General features: G+C 37.8%; 1 protein-coding gene across 1 annotated transcript in view; it reads right to left on the bottom strand.

Annotated features, from left to right (window-relative positions):
- Nucleotides 1-11,786, bottom strand: part of LOC121728730 (venom dipeptidyl peptidase 4) — a 58,030-nt gene extending 46,244 nt beyond the window's left edge. The window contains exon 1 of the mRNA XM_042116970.1: nt 11,753-11,786. The gene's annotated coding sequence lies outside the window, so the exon portion shown is untranslated. The remainder of the gene's footprint in view (nt 1-11,752) is intronic.
- Between the last annotated feature and the right edge of the window lie 673 nt (nt 11,787-12,459).

The raw sequence follows: 12,459 nt of genomic DNA, 5'->3' as shown, positions 1-12,459 counted from the left end.
TTGGCATTGCAGAAAGGAGATTTTATCAAAGAAACTAGCTGACCTGGCAAACGTTGTTTTGCCATATAAATTATTTCTAGTATCAATATAAAAAGTAGCTAAAAACCTATTCTCAGGCCTAACAGGGCCTTACGAATACATAGGTACAATGATATTCTACTTAAACAGATCTGTTACGTTCATACTATTTTCCGGTTTAAATCTCTTCCGAACAACATTGACAAATTTGACTGATAAGTGAAACAAAAGATACGAAATGCCATTTACATAAAAGAGACAGACTAAATAAAAGACGACCCAATTGGGTCGTATTTGAAGCTTCACAACGCGCGCGGTAGTAACATATCTGCTTTGAGTTTTTTATATAATAATATATCATTGCATAGGTACAAAATTTCATTTAAATCGGTTGAGCCGCTTTGGAAGAGTTTGCGCACAAACACTGTGACACGAGAATTTTATGTATTAGATGTCATAGCTGTCGTGTATCGATTAATTTTTTCAGATTTTTCGCGATTTTGATTCGACTTTACAATAAAATAAGCATTGATGGAGTCTCCTTAAGAGGATACCACAGCAGCTAGAGAAATGAAAAAAAAGTACGTGTAATATCTATAGCTGTCTCCCTTACCTCAAGCCTATACCGCAGAACGCGATAGAGACAACTGCAGAAAATCCAGAAAATCAACGATTCGTTGTCCCCTGATTCCTTCTCCAAAACTTAACCGATTTAAGTACTTTTTTCATTAAAGATTAAAAAAAGGCTTGAGCTGTGTTCCTATGTTTTGCTTTTTTTGTATAATCTATCCAAATCTGTTTTCTGGACGTTTGAACACAGTGGAAAATCTGGCCATTTTTTTGGGTTTTTGAACGTTCATATCTTATTTAATAATTAAATTATAAAAAAAAAGAAAACATAGGGACATTGTATTAGTGGCCGTAGATATTCAGGAAAAAAATTATAACTCTACTAGCATTATCCAGGGAGGAAACAGGGGACAGCGTTTGTATGGGAAAAATGGCGGTGTGGAATCCTCTTAAGACGTTGACATTAGAAACTATTAATAAATGTCGTACATTATTAAGTGTCGAACTCTTCATTTAATTACAGCTAAGTTAATTATTAAGGTTCGCGCACACTTTGTCGGTGCGTGCCGGGGCAGGTCGGGGGGCAGCGCAGCGCAAAATGCGCTATAGCACACTATTACCGGGTCGGGTCGCATCGCATTGACGGATTTTGAGCCGAGGCTTGCCGGGCCGCATCGCATCACATCCGCGCGCAGCATGCTATAGCACACTGTTCCCGTGGCGCAGCGGGTCTTGTCGGGCCGTGTCGCATTGACGGGAATCCGCCGAGCCAAAAATTCGCGCCGATGCGCCCCGGCACAGTGTGCGATACGCGCATCCACTTCCATACAAATTGTATGGAGGCGGATTTTTGCGATGCGCCCCGGCACGCTGAGCCCCGGCACGGCCCGTCTCAGTGTGCTCACTCCTTTATTCGTCTCTGAGTGCGGCAGTAAGTTACCTAACCAAATTAGCGATTACTTAGTACTTCCCCTTACTGTCTACAATGTTACGAATGTTACCTTTTACCTTTTTATAGCTGGGAGAGAATTAACGCGATGAGAATTCTAACAACCTGCGCTAAGGCCCCGATCGCACGGTGCGATTTCAATGGAAGAGAAAATAAAACTTTACTCATCAGTAACGGTGTGTAACTTGATCTTTCGTATAAGAACGTGACACTGTAATTATTTAGAGGTCGAAAGTAAAAAAAAAATGCTTAATTTGAAATAAAAAATATTAATTGAATGAATATGATTCATATATTTATAACCAGCTGTTGCCCGCAACTTCATCCACGTAGACTTTAGTTTATAGCTGTTGTTCCCGTACATCGATTGACTAGTTTCCGCGCAAATCATAAAATAATATTGTGTGGGAACCGTACATTTTTCCGGGACAAAATGTATCCTATGTTCTTTCCCGAGACTCAAAGTATCTCTATACCCATCAAAATAGATTAAATAGTTTAGGCGAAAATTACAAAAGTTTATTCTGCGGGAACCGTACTTTTTCCGGGACAAAAAGTATCCCTTTTCCTTTCCCGAGACTTGAAGTATCTCCATACCAAAATTCATCAAAATCGATTGAATAGTTTACGCACAAAACATCAAAGTATATTGTGCAGTAACCGTACATTTTTCCAGGACAAAATGTATCCTAGTATGTCCTTTTCCGGGACTCATAGTATCTCTATACCAAATGTCAACAAAATCGGTTCAGCCGTTTACGCGTGATGTCGTGACCAAGGGAAATATGGATTCATTTTTATTATTTAAACTAGCTGTCCCGGCAAACGTTTCTTTACCATATATAAAGTATTTCGCCCGTATTATTTAATTGAAGTGACTAAATAAGTATGTCACCATGGCAACGTCCATCGCTATCCCGTCACACAAACAATGGTCGCCGTTAGTCTCGAGTTGTAATAATTTACTATTATTTATTCAACAAATGCACTTATCAATATAAAAAGTACCAGTAGCTGATTCTCAGATCCACTGAATATGCATAATAAAAAATTTGGTTAAAATCAGTAAAGCCGTTTCGAAGGAGTACGCGGCCTAACATTGTGACACAAGAATTTTATATATAAGATTATAGAGATAACACACCGAAACCTTTATTAATACAGCACAAGTGCATTAACATAACGGCTAACTTATATCTATGTGAATCTTCTTGTCTCTAAGCAAGAGTGTCTGATAAAAACAAAAGACGCGCGTAACAATGTCGCCCGCGAAGGATGAGTGTAAGTGGGACACATGTGAACAATAGCTGATCGATATACCCAGTGGGATTCTCGTTTATAATAAGTTTACCAACTACAAAATACAATATACTTACCACGTACATCTAATGAAACATTTCACTTTTTACAAAAGATTTAATAAAATCTTTATTAAAGATACAAGAGAATAAATTGGCCTTCAAAAAAGGTATACTAAGGAAGAATTGATTACTTTTTCAACTATATTGTTTTATTAATTAATATTATAAACATGATTTTATATTGGTAACGCGGCAATGCTTCATCTAAATATACACTAGCTATTTGACCGAGCTTTGCTCGGTATTCCATGAAATATATATATATATATATATATATACAAGAATTGCTCGTTTAAAGATATAAGATAATTTCTCATTTTAAGTTATATAAATCAAAATATATTATTATGTTAGCTCCGTTTATTTTATACTAGCTGTTGCCCGCGACTTCGTCCGCGTGGACTTCAGTTTATAGCGCGCGATGTCAACAAAATTGGTGATTTTAGCTTTTATAAAAAAAAAACCCTGGTACCCCTTAAATCAAAACAGCTGTGCAGTGTGCACACAATATTTCAATTTTTTAAATAAAACTTTATATTTTATGCCAAATTTTTAAGCTTATATTTTAGCCTCCCAATCACACAACTTTACCCATAAACTATTTATCATTGATAGGTTTAAACTTTAAAGTTACGTCACTGCATAAATAAAGTACTGATTTATTAAATAACGTTAAAAAGAAATAACAATCGAAAAAAATCGAAAATCGAGTGCAAGATAATACCACCTCTTATAGAAAGACTTTTGGGCAAGCGTTAGCGGGATGTAGGAGATGCACGGCGCCATCTATTATTAATTTTTAGACCTAACTTAATTTGAACAAATTTACGCATTTTCACCCCCTTACAAACCCTTTTAAGTAGCCTAAAAAGTAGCCTATGTCCTTTCTCAGGCTTTAGACTATCTGTATACAAAATTTCATTACAATCGGTTCGGTAGTTTTGGCGCGAAAGCGAGACAGACAGACAGACAGAGATACTTTTGCATTTATAATATTAGTATACATTGTGAGAATGTATAATAGCTAAGTATCTCAGTAATTTTAATAGTAATCTAGAGCCGTATTAAAACGAGATTAAAAAAACATTAAATGTATAAGTAACACTGTGCGTGAGCAGCCTTAGGCGAATTGGCTTTGTTTTCAACGCTTCCGAACGGGAAACGTCAATCACCCGCTTTTATCTCGTGGATTCCGGGTGAGAGCGTGAATCGACTTGGTGAGCAGGATAAACGCAACGTTTGAAATATGCCTTATCTACAAATCGAATCAATAAAAAATCTCTTATAATCGCTGGAAAGCTATGTCTACACTGTCTGTGTGTAATTCAATAATTGAATGCGTCAACGAACGCAACGCCAACATTGTCATTTTTGTTCAGTTGCAGTGTCTGTCAGCTTATTGTAAGGCTGGCTTCTCACGGCGTGTGATATCATAAGCCGCACAGCGCCGAGCCAGCTATTACGAGCGAGCACGAGCCACAGGCGAGCACGAGCCACCCCTTCTCACGGCGCGTTATAACACAAGCTGCGCCACGCTGACAAACATTCAAGTAAATTTAAACTTTATTACCACGATTATAGATATCAGTTTGCTCTAAGTCACTACGTTAAATAAGTAAATTTTAATGAAATGCAACTTTATTCACTAGGCAACTAGGTTGCATTTCAATCTATGCCGCTAATTTTATTATATTAAGTTTAATTCCTTTATTTTGATCACAGATGCCGCTGATTGGCGGCTACATCGCGCTATAGCTAGCACGAAGATATTTGTTATAGGTATAAGGTGATTAAACAGTATGAAGTTGTTTTCCTTCACACTCACCCGGTGTTGAAGAATTATCATGCCAGAGCGATTTAAGTCCCAGGGTAGCCGTACAGACGGATTTCGTGATGTTGTGCTCGAAGAGAAGCGTCATTAATTATTATTGTTGTGAATTATAAAAGTAGTATAGCATCACGGGGAACTGAGAAGGTTTTGAGCAATTATTATTGTTCGGAATCGTACATCCTGCAAGATTTCGTCATCATTCCACGCGAAAAACATACCATCATCAATCCTCATCACCTTGGTGAGTGGCAGTCTTCCACCGTGCATTTTTTGCGTAACATCCTGCCATGCACTGTAAAACTCAGGAATGAACTGCCATCAGTATTTGAGGACCAATACACGCCATAGGAATTTAGTCCCAGCCCCCAGGGTATCCCACCCTGGGACTTAAATCCCCCTGGCGTGATAATTCTACAACACCAAGAATGAGTGTAAGTGAAAAGAGTTTTATATTAGTCACCTATAATAACTATTAACCTAAATAAAAAAATTAACAAATTTGGTAGTTTGCTTAAATAATAATTTACATTTTAATTGATTTTAGGTTACCTTAATTCATGTATTAATTAAGTGATTTGTGTCTCGTCAGGACAATGTTTAAAATGTTAATTTTAGCTTAAATTTATTTCTTACCAGCGAAAAATTGTTATTGGCATATCGTTATTTAATTTGTATCATTACTATTATAATTATATGCTGTAAGTTTTCCCAATACAATAAAATAAAATAAATAAATAATAAAAATCTTCGTGCTAGCTATAACGCGATGTAGCCGCCAAGCAGCGGCATCTGTTATCAAATAAATGAATTACACTTAATTTAATAAAATTAGCGGCATAGATTGAAATGCAACCTAGTTGCCTAGTGAATAAAGTTGCATTTCATTAAAATTTACTTATTTAACGTAGTGACTTAGAGCAAAATGATATCTATTTTCGTGTTAATAAAGTTTCATTTTACTTGAATTTTTGTCGGCGTGGCGCGGCTTGTGATATCACGCGCCGTGAGAAGGGGTGGCTCGTGCTCGCCTGTTTGCTCAAGCCGCGCCTTAGAAGTTACCGACTTTAATCGGATCGGGACGCGCCAGCACGAGCCGCGCCGCGCCACCCCTTCACACGGCGCGTGGCTCGAGCGGGCGCGGCGCGGCTCGTGGTAGCACGCGCCGTGAGAACGCAACCACGCCACCACTTTCTTCGGGCGCGTGGCTCGAGCTGGCGCGTGATATTAAACGCGCCTGCTCGAGCTAGCCCGAGCCACCCCTTCACACGGCGCGTGGCGCGGCGCGGCTTGCGATAATACGCGCCGTGAGAAGCCACCATAACATGTGCGATAAGAACATTTTACTGGGTGGAATATTTGCGCCATATTTAGTCATAAGAAATTCCAGAAAAAAAGATCAAAGCGAAAGTTTTCGATACGGTCAAAGGGCATGCGTCGCGGGCATGCCTCACGTGCGCTGTTGTCTGATGCATGCTCTTAATGAACAAAAAAAGGCACAGTGTGGACATAGCTGAAGATATTTTAGACACCAAAAGGTGAAACGCACGAAAGTTCCACTGAAGCGCCTAAACTACTGCTCTTTGAAAATTTATATCAACTTTGTTTATTGAAAACAATGAAATAACTGGAAATTGTGCAGTAATGTGCACGGCGCGTGGCGCGGCGCGGCTTGCGATAATACGCGCCGTGAGAAGCCACCATAACATGTGCGATAAGAACATTTTACTGGGTGGAATATTTGCGCCATATTTAGTCATAAGAAATTCCAGAAAAAAAGATCAAAGCGAAAGTTTTCGATACGGTCAAAGGGCATGCGTCGCGGGCATGCCTCACGTGCGCTGTTGTCTGATGCATGCTCTTAATGAACAAAAAAAGGCACAGTGTGGACATAGCTGAAGATATTTTAGACACCAAAAGGTGAAACGCACGAAAGTTCCACTGAAGCGCCTAAACTACTGCTCTTTGAAAATTTATATCAACTTTGTTTATTGAAAACAATGAAATAACTGGAAATTGTGCAGTAATGTGGGCTTTATTTTACCTCGACATTCATTTGGGAATGTCGAGATAAAATCACGGAAGGAACCACCGCGCGCTGTAACCTGAAGTCCACGTGGACGAAGTCGCGGGCAACAGCTAGTAACACATAATTTATAGTTTCATGACAGTATCGCGGCTGCGTCAATGCATTATTGTAAGATAACTTAGCAGAATCTGCGTACTCTCTCGTAGAGTCGTAGTTGTGACTTGTGATTGTGTTTACGTAACTCCATGCCGATTGCTGTTGTTTTGCGCCGGCCGATGTACTTGGCCCACATAAACATTTCGTTAACAACTTGTTGCTGGCTTATAATATTTTGGAAAGGACATTGGCCTTTTCTCGTTACATTATATTTTAAATTATAGGTCTACCAGGATCTGATGGCAAACTTTGATGGTAGAATTTCAAAAAATATCCTTGATCGTTGGATTTTTTATATTTGCATGTTTCACACACAGAATAAGCCGCTATAAGGAAAATAAAGGATCAAAATATTTTATTCCAATTACCCCGGCAAGGCTAGAGTCAATATCTTTTCTCCCTTTTTTGCCATCAGATCCTGGTAGACCTATAACTCTTAGTCTATACACTCTATAGGTACGTACGCCCGCAACCCAGTTGCAACGACATAATATCGTTATCCTGCGGGAACTGTAGATTTTTCCGCCTTTTTATTAACCCCCGACAAAAAAGAGGGGTGTTATAAGTTTGACGTGTCTGTCTGTCTGTCTGTCTATCTGTCTGTCTGTCTGTCTGTTTGTCTGTGTGTGTATCTGTCCGTGGCATAGTAGCATCCAAACGGATGGACCGATTTTGATCTAGTTTTTTTTGTTTGAAAGCTGACATGATCGAGAGTGTTCTTAGCTATAATTCATCATCATCAGCCTGCTCAGTGCTGGACCAGCAGGGTTTATCTGGTTCATGAAAGGCCGTTAGCAACTTGTATTCGTTTGATGGATTTTATATTTCATTCTAGTTCGTGACATTTGTGAATATGCAATATACGTATACCCATACTAATGGAAAGTTGACCAGGTGCTGCAGCATCACCTGGTAATCAATAGGATATCCAACTCCTCGCCAACTTAGAGCAGAGGTTTCGTGTTTGGGCTTATTTTAATTGCGACAACCAGTAAGAAGTAGATAGACAGTAAATATTTACATGCTGCTGCTGCAGCATCACCTGGACTCTATAGGAACCGAGCTTCGTATGAACCCAAAGTGGAGGTTTCATGTTTGGGCTCATATTGACGGCCTCATCGAAAAGGACATTGATAGATGGTAATTACGTTGATAGGAATTATTCTGCACTATAACCAACACAAGTTTAAAAAGTATGAAATAAAATTAAATTAAGAAATTTAAAAAAACCCCCGCCAAACAACTTTAAAAAGTAATGAAATAATATTTACTGCCTTTAAGTTCAAATAATTCCTAACTTGTGTAAAGTAATATTTTAGTCCATAATTGTTGTCAAGGTGTGTCGGGGGACCGCTAATGTAGATGTTTGATTTGAGATTTCACATAACATTATAGTTTAAGGATCAGTTCACAGCGAACCGAATCGAGATAATCAGCGACTTGGTGGTTGTAGGTTGTAGTTTACTTAGCGGTCCCCCGACACACCGTGACAACAATTATGGACTAAAATATTACTTTACACAAGTTAGGAATTATTTGAACTTAAAGGCAGTAAAAATTATTTCATTACTTTTTAAAGTTGTTTGGCGGGCGTTTTTTTTTAATTTCTTAATTTAATAGTCTCTGAAAGTATCTCCATACCAAATTTCATCTAAATCGGTTTAGCTGTTTAGGCTTCAAGAGCTAACAAACAGATACACTTTCGCATTTATCTATTACCTTACGTTGATGACTTCATACTTATTTACCGTGATTAAATGAACGGTCCATAAATTAAAAAAAAAAACGGTTTTTTTAGCTAAAATCATCATCATCCTACATAAAAACACTCTAAAGACGTGCTATTTCTGTGTCCCTGAGACTGTTGCGGCAAATCAAACGACTGCAGTTTTCTATTTATCTTAATGTAGAGTATGTATAGGGAACATGCAGTAACTATTGGAGGCACATGCCAAGTGAATAAAAGTACACGTTTCGGAAGTACGAAGTCACGAAAATGTATTTTCAATACTCTCCATAATCTCTAATCTATGCATACTTGCATTTTAATACTCAATTATCTATGCATACTAATATTATAAAAGTGTGTCTGTCTGTCCGTCTTTTTGTCTGTCTCTTCACGCCCAAAACGCTGAACCGATTTTGCTGAAATTTGGCATCCAGATACTTTGAGCATCGGGGAAGGACATAGGATACTTTTTTTTTTGGAAAAATGTACGGTTCCCGTCGCGACAAACGAGTTTCGGCGCAACGGAGTATAGGACTTCAAACAGTAACTTAAAAAACACGAATACTATTTTTTGTCTAATGTAACATCCGTCTCGTAAGATGGTCAGGTATATAATATTTTCGACTATAAATAAACTGATCAATACTAACATTATAAATGCGAAAGTGTGTATGTTTATCTGCCTGTTAAGTGTTACCTCTTTACGTTTAAACCTATACTTATTTTTATTTATTATTATTTATTTGGATATAATTCGCACCCTGGGTGATATAGAATGATTTTCACGAGATCATACAGGTTTCTTTTAATAAAATAGCAAGGGGGCAAACGAGCAAACGGGTCACCTGATGAAAAGTAACTTCCGTCGCCCATGGACACTCGCAGCATCAGGAGAGCTACAGGTGTACAAGGTTGCCGGCCTTTTAAGAGGGAGGGTAATAGGGGAAGGTAGGGATGGAAAGGGAGGGGAATAGGGGGGGTAGGGAAGGGAATAGGGTAGGGGATTGGGCCCCCGGTAAAAAGGGTGTAATAAAACTGAGTGATAATACTTCGGTGTGTAAAGATCTCCAGAATAAAGTTCTATGTGTTAGTAGCAGCGCTAAAAGAGTAACTTTTTTTTCTTTTGTATGGGAAAATTCATGACGCTGAGGCGACTGCCCATACAAATCACAAAAATATTGATCTATCAGCGTTTCTATTTTCACAGTGAACTAGCAAGAGATACGTACACACCCTGAAGTATTATCACTTCTTGTCACACCTTGTGTAGGGTTCCCGTGACGAAAGTAACAATTTAAAAGTAAGAGTTTCTGTCTCATAACAATGAGACAGATAACGTGGACTATGTTTATTATTATCATTATTGTATTTTAAGAATAACGTTGACAATAGATAGAGAACTCTCACAATAATGTATCGAGTTTTAGGTGCTCTTTGGTTACAGAGTACAATTTCATGTTTATAACTAGGTTCCCACAAGATTCCGTAAATGTTATAATAGCTGTCTTGTCTTGTAATAATAACATAAAGGAAATGTAATTAAAGAAAATTTAGGCAGTTTTTTAATAACGAACCTTTAATCACTTACTAGTTACTACACGTTAAAAAATGAAATAAACTTATCAAGCTTAAGAGATTGCTTCCCAAACATCATAATAAGACGTAACACACAAACCAAAGTTGAATGTCTGCTTAACGATATTTCTTAAACTACAGTTAAAGCCAGCTTAAACGCGTTTAACGATAACTTCAGACGGGGACTCCTTATCACCATCATTTTATGAACGCGGTTTATCTCAGGGTTACAAAATATTACGATTCTTGTTCGCATCTTATGTTATTCTTGTCTATGTTATTACGACTTGCATCGGGATGAATGGGCCGATTCGACCAAAAGGCGATGAGCGGGGATAAGAGCGTAAGCGGAGGTGGTAGCGGCAGAGGGAGCGGGAGCGAAGTTGATAGCGGAGATGAGAGCGGGGCGGGAGCGGAAATGGAGGCGGAAGCGGAGGCAGGAACGGAGGCGGGAACGGAGGCGGGAACGGAGGCGGGAGCGGAGGCAAGAGCGGGAGCAGGAGCGGTTGCAAAAGCGGAAGCGAGAGTTATAGAGGTTCAATGGGGATCCAAGTAAGTAAATAGGTATACTATTTCACGCCAGTGGAGCCGCGGGCAAAGTTTAGTTAATAATAATTATTATAAGTATTTATTGTCTACGAACAACTGAAGTTACAAAATCCGACTCTACCTGGTAATTATTTAAGCAGAGGAAGATATCCGGTTACTTTATAATTAAGATGTAGCTATTATATTTACCTTGATGAGGACTACCTAATTTTATATTAAAATCTGCATTTCTAAAGTAAAAATAATAATGTTGTATATTAGCTGGTGAATAAAAAAGAACGTACTAATTAATTAATGTTACTGCAATTCTAGTTCCTAATAGAGAAATAATCAAGTAGTTTATCCTTACTATTAATTTTATTTTGTTAAAGGTTTTCTTTTATTTTTTTACAAAATTGTATTGGAAAGATCGCTCTACTTCGCGATCGCAAATTATAATGAATTTTAATACTAGTAAATAGTCGTAGTTTAACAGTCGGAACGAAGTTCCTTATTTTTATACTACTCGCTTATAATACTTAATTAATATTATTTTGAGTAAGTGTGTGGAAATTAATATAGTGCATACACACACAGTAAGTCCAGATAAAGGATAGTTTTGTCGCAAGGCATACTTTTGTCGGACGCACTCTGCGCTACGCGAATCAGCAGATTTTGCGCGACCGAAATCGCGGAAAATTTGGAATAAACCGTTTTTATCCTTTCTTTCCTTTAACGGCTTATTTTGTGTGAAACATGCAAATATATTTATCCAATGATCAAGGATATTTTTTGAAAATCTGCCGTGAAAATTTGCCATCAGATTCTGGTAGATCTATACTTTCTTGGATAAAGGATAATTAATTTGCATAATTAATTTGCGTCAAAATAAACGGTTCTGCGGACAAACTTCGGTCGAAATTGAGGGCAACATATATGTAGTTACAATAATATTCTTTTAATTCAGTAGGTCAAGTAACAATAATATTTTCCAGAAAAATGTACTTACTATTTTAACTATTCCATCCAAAATTATATTTCTATCACTACAAATAAACTGTTTATTATGTATTTATTTTATCTTAGCCACTGCACTATAAGGTCATCGCTGCTCACATTTATATCCCCACAGTGTATATTTACAGCACTTGTTCACAATTTAACTTATACACAAACAAACATTCCGATAAGTTATGTATTAGACGGCATGGTGGCACGCGCGGTGCGAGCGCTGGCTTACTTCGCACTGAGTTTTCCATTCAGGAAAAGGTAAGCATTAAGATGCGATGCATCTTTATTCTTTATTGTAATACACGCGCCGGTTACTTGCATACTGGCTTGCTAGTGTGTTACGAGGATAGCAATAAATTGTGTTACTGATTGTAGATGTTGCTTGCACACAGAGATAAACCATGAATGCACCATGACTTTCTACATGGTATAAAATCTATATTTAATTTCTGTCTTTGCCGGTTTTTTGATGTTTCTTGACAGAAGTATATCTCTTAAATAGCGTTGTTGATTGGCTAATGTTTAAACGTTGGTCAATAAAAAGGCTCTACTGTATTTATGTACTAGCGGCCCGGCCCGGCTTCGCACGGGTGGACATTGGTTTTTAAATAATTTTTTTTTAAATAAAGGTAGTCAATCTTTAAGTTAAGCAGAACATAAAAATAGTTTACATTTTTTAGCCTGCAACTACTATATTATAATTAT

The sequence above is a fragment of the Aricia agestis genome, chromosome 7 (genome assembly GCF_905147365.1).
Source record: "Aricia agestis chromosome 7, ilAriAges1.1, whole genome shotgun sequence".
NCBI classification, from domain to species: Eukaryota; Metazoa; Arthropoda; class Insecta; order Lepidoptera; family Lycaenidae; genus Aricia; species Aricia agestis.
Note: the sequence above shows the minus strand (reverse complement) of the source record. Positions and strands in the feature narration are given on the sequence as shown.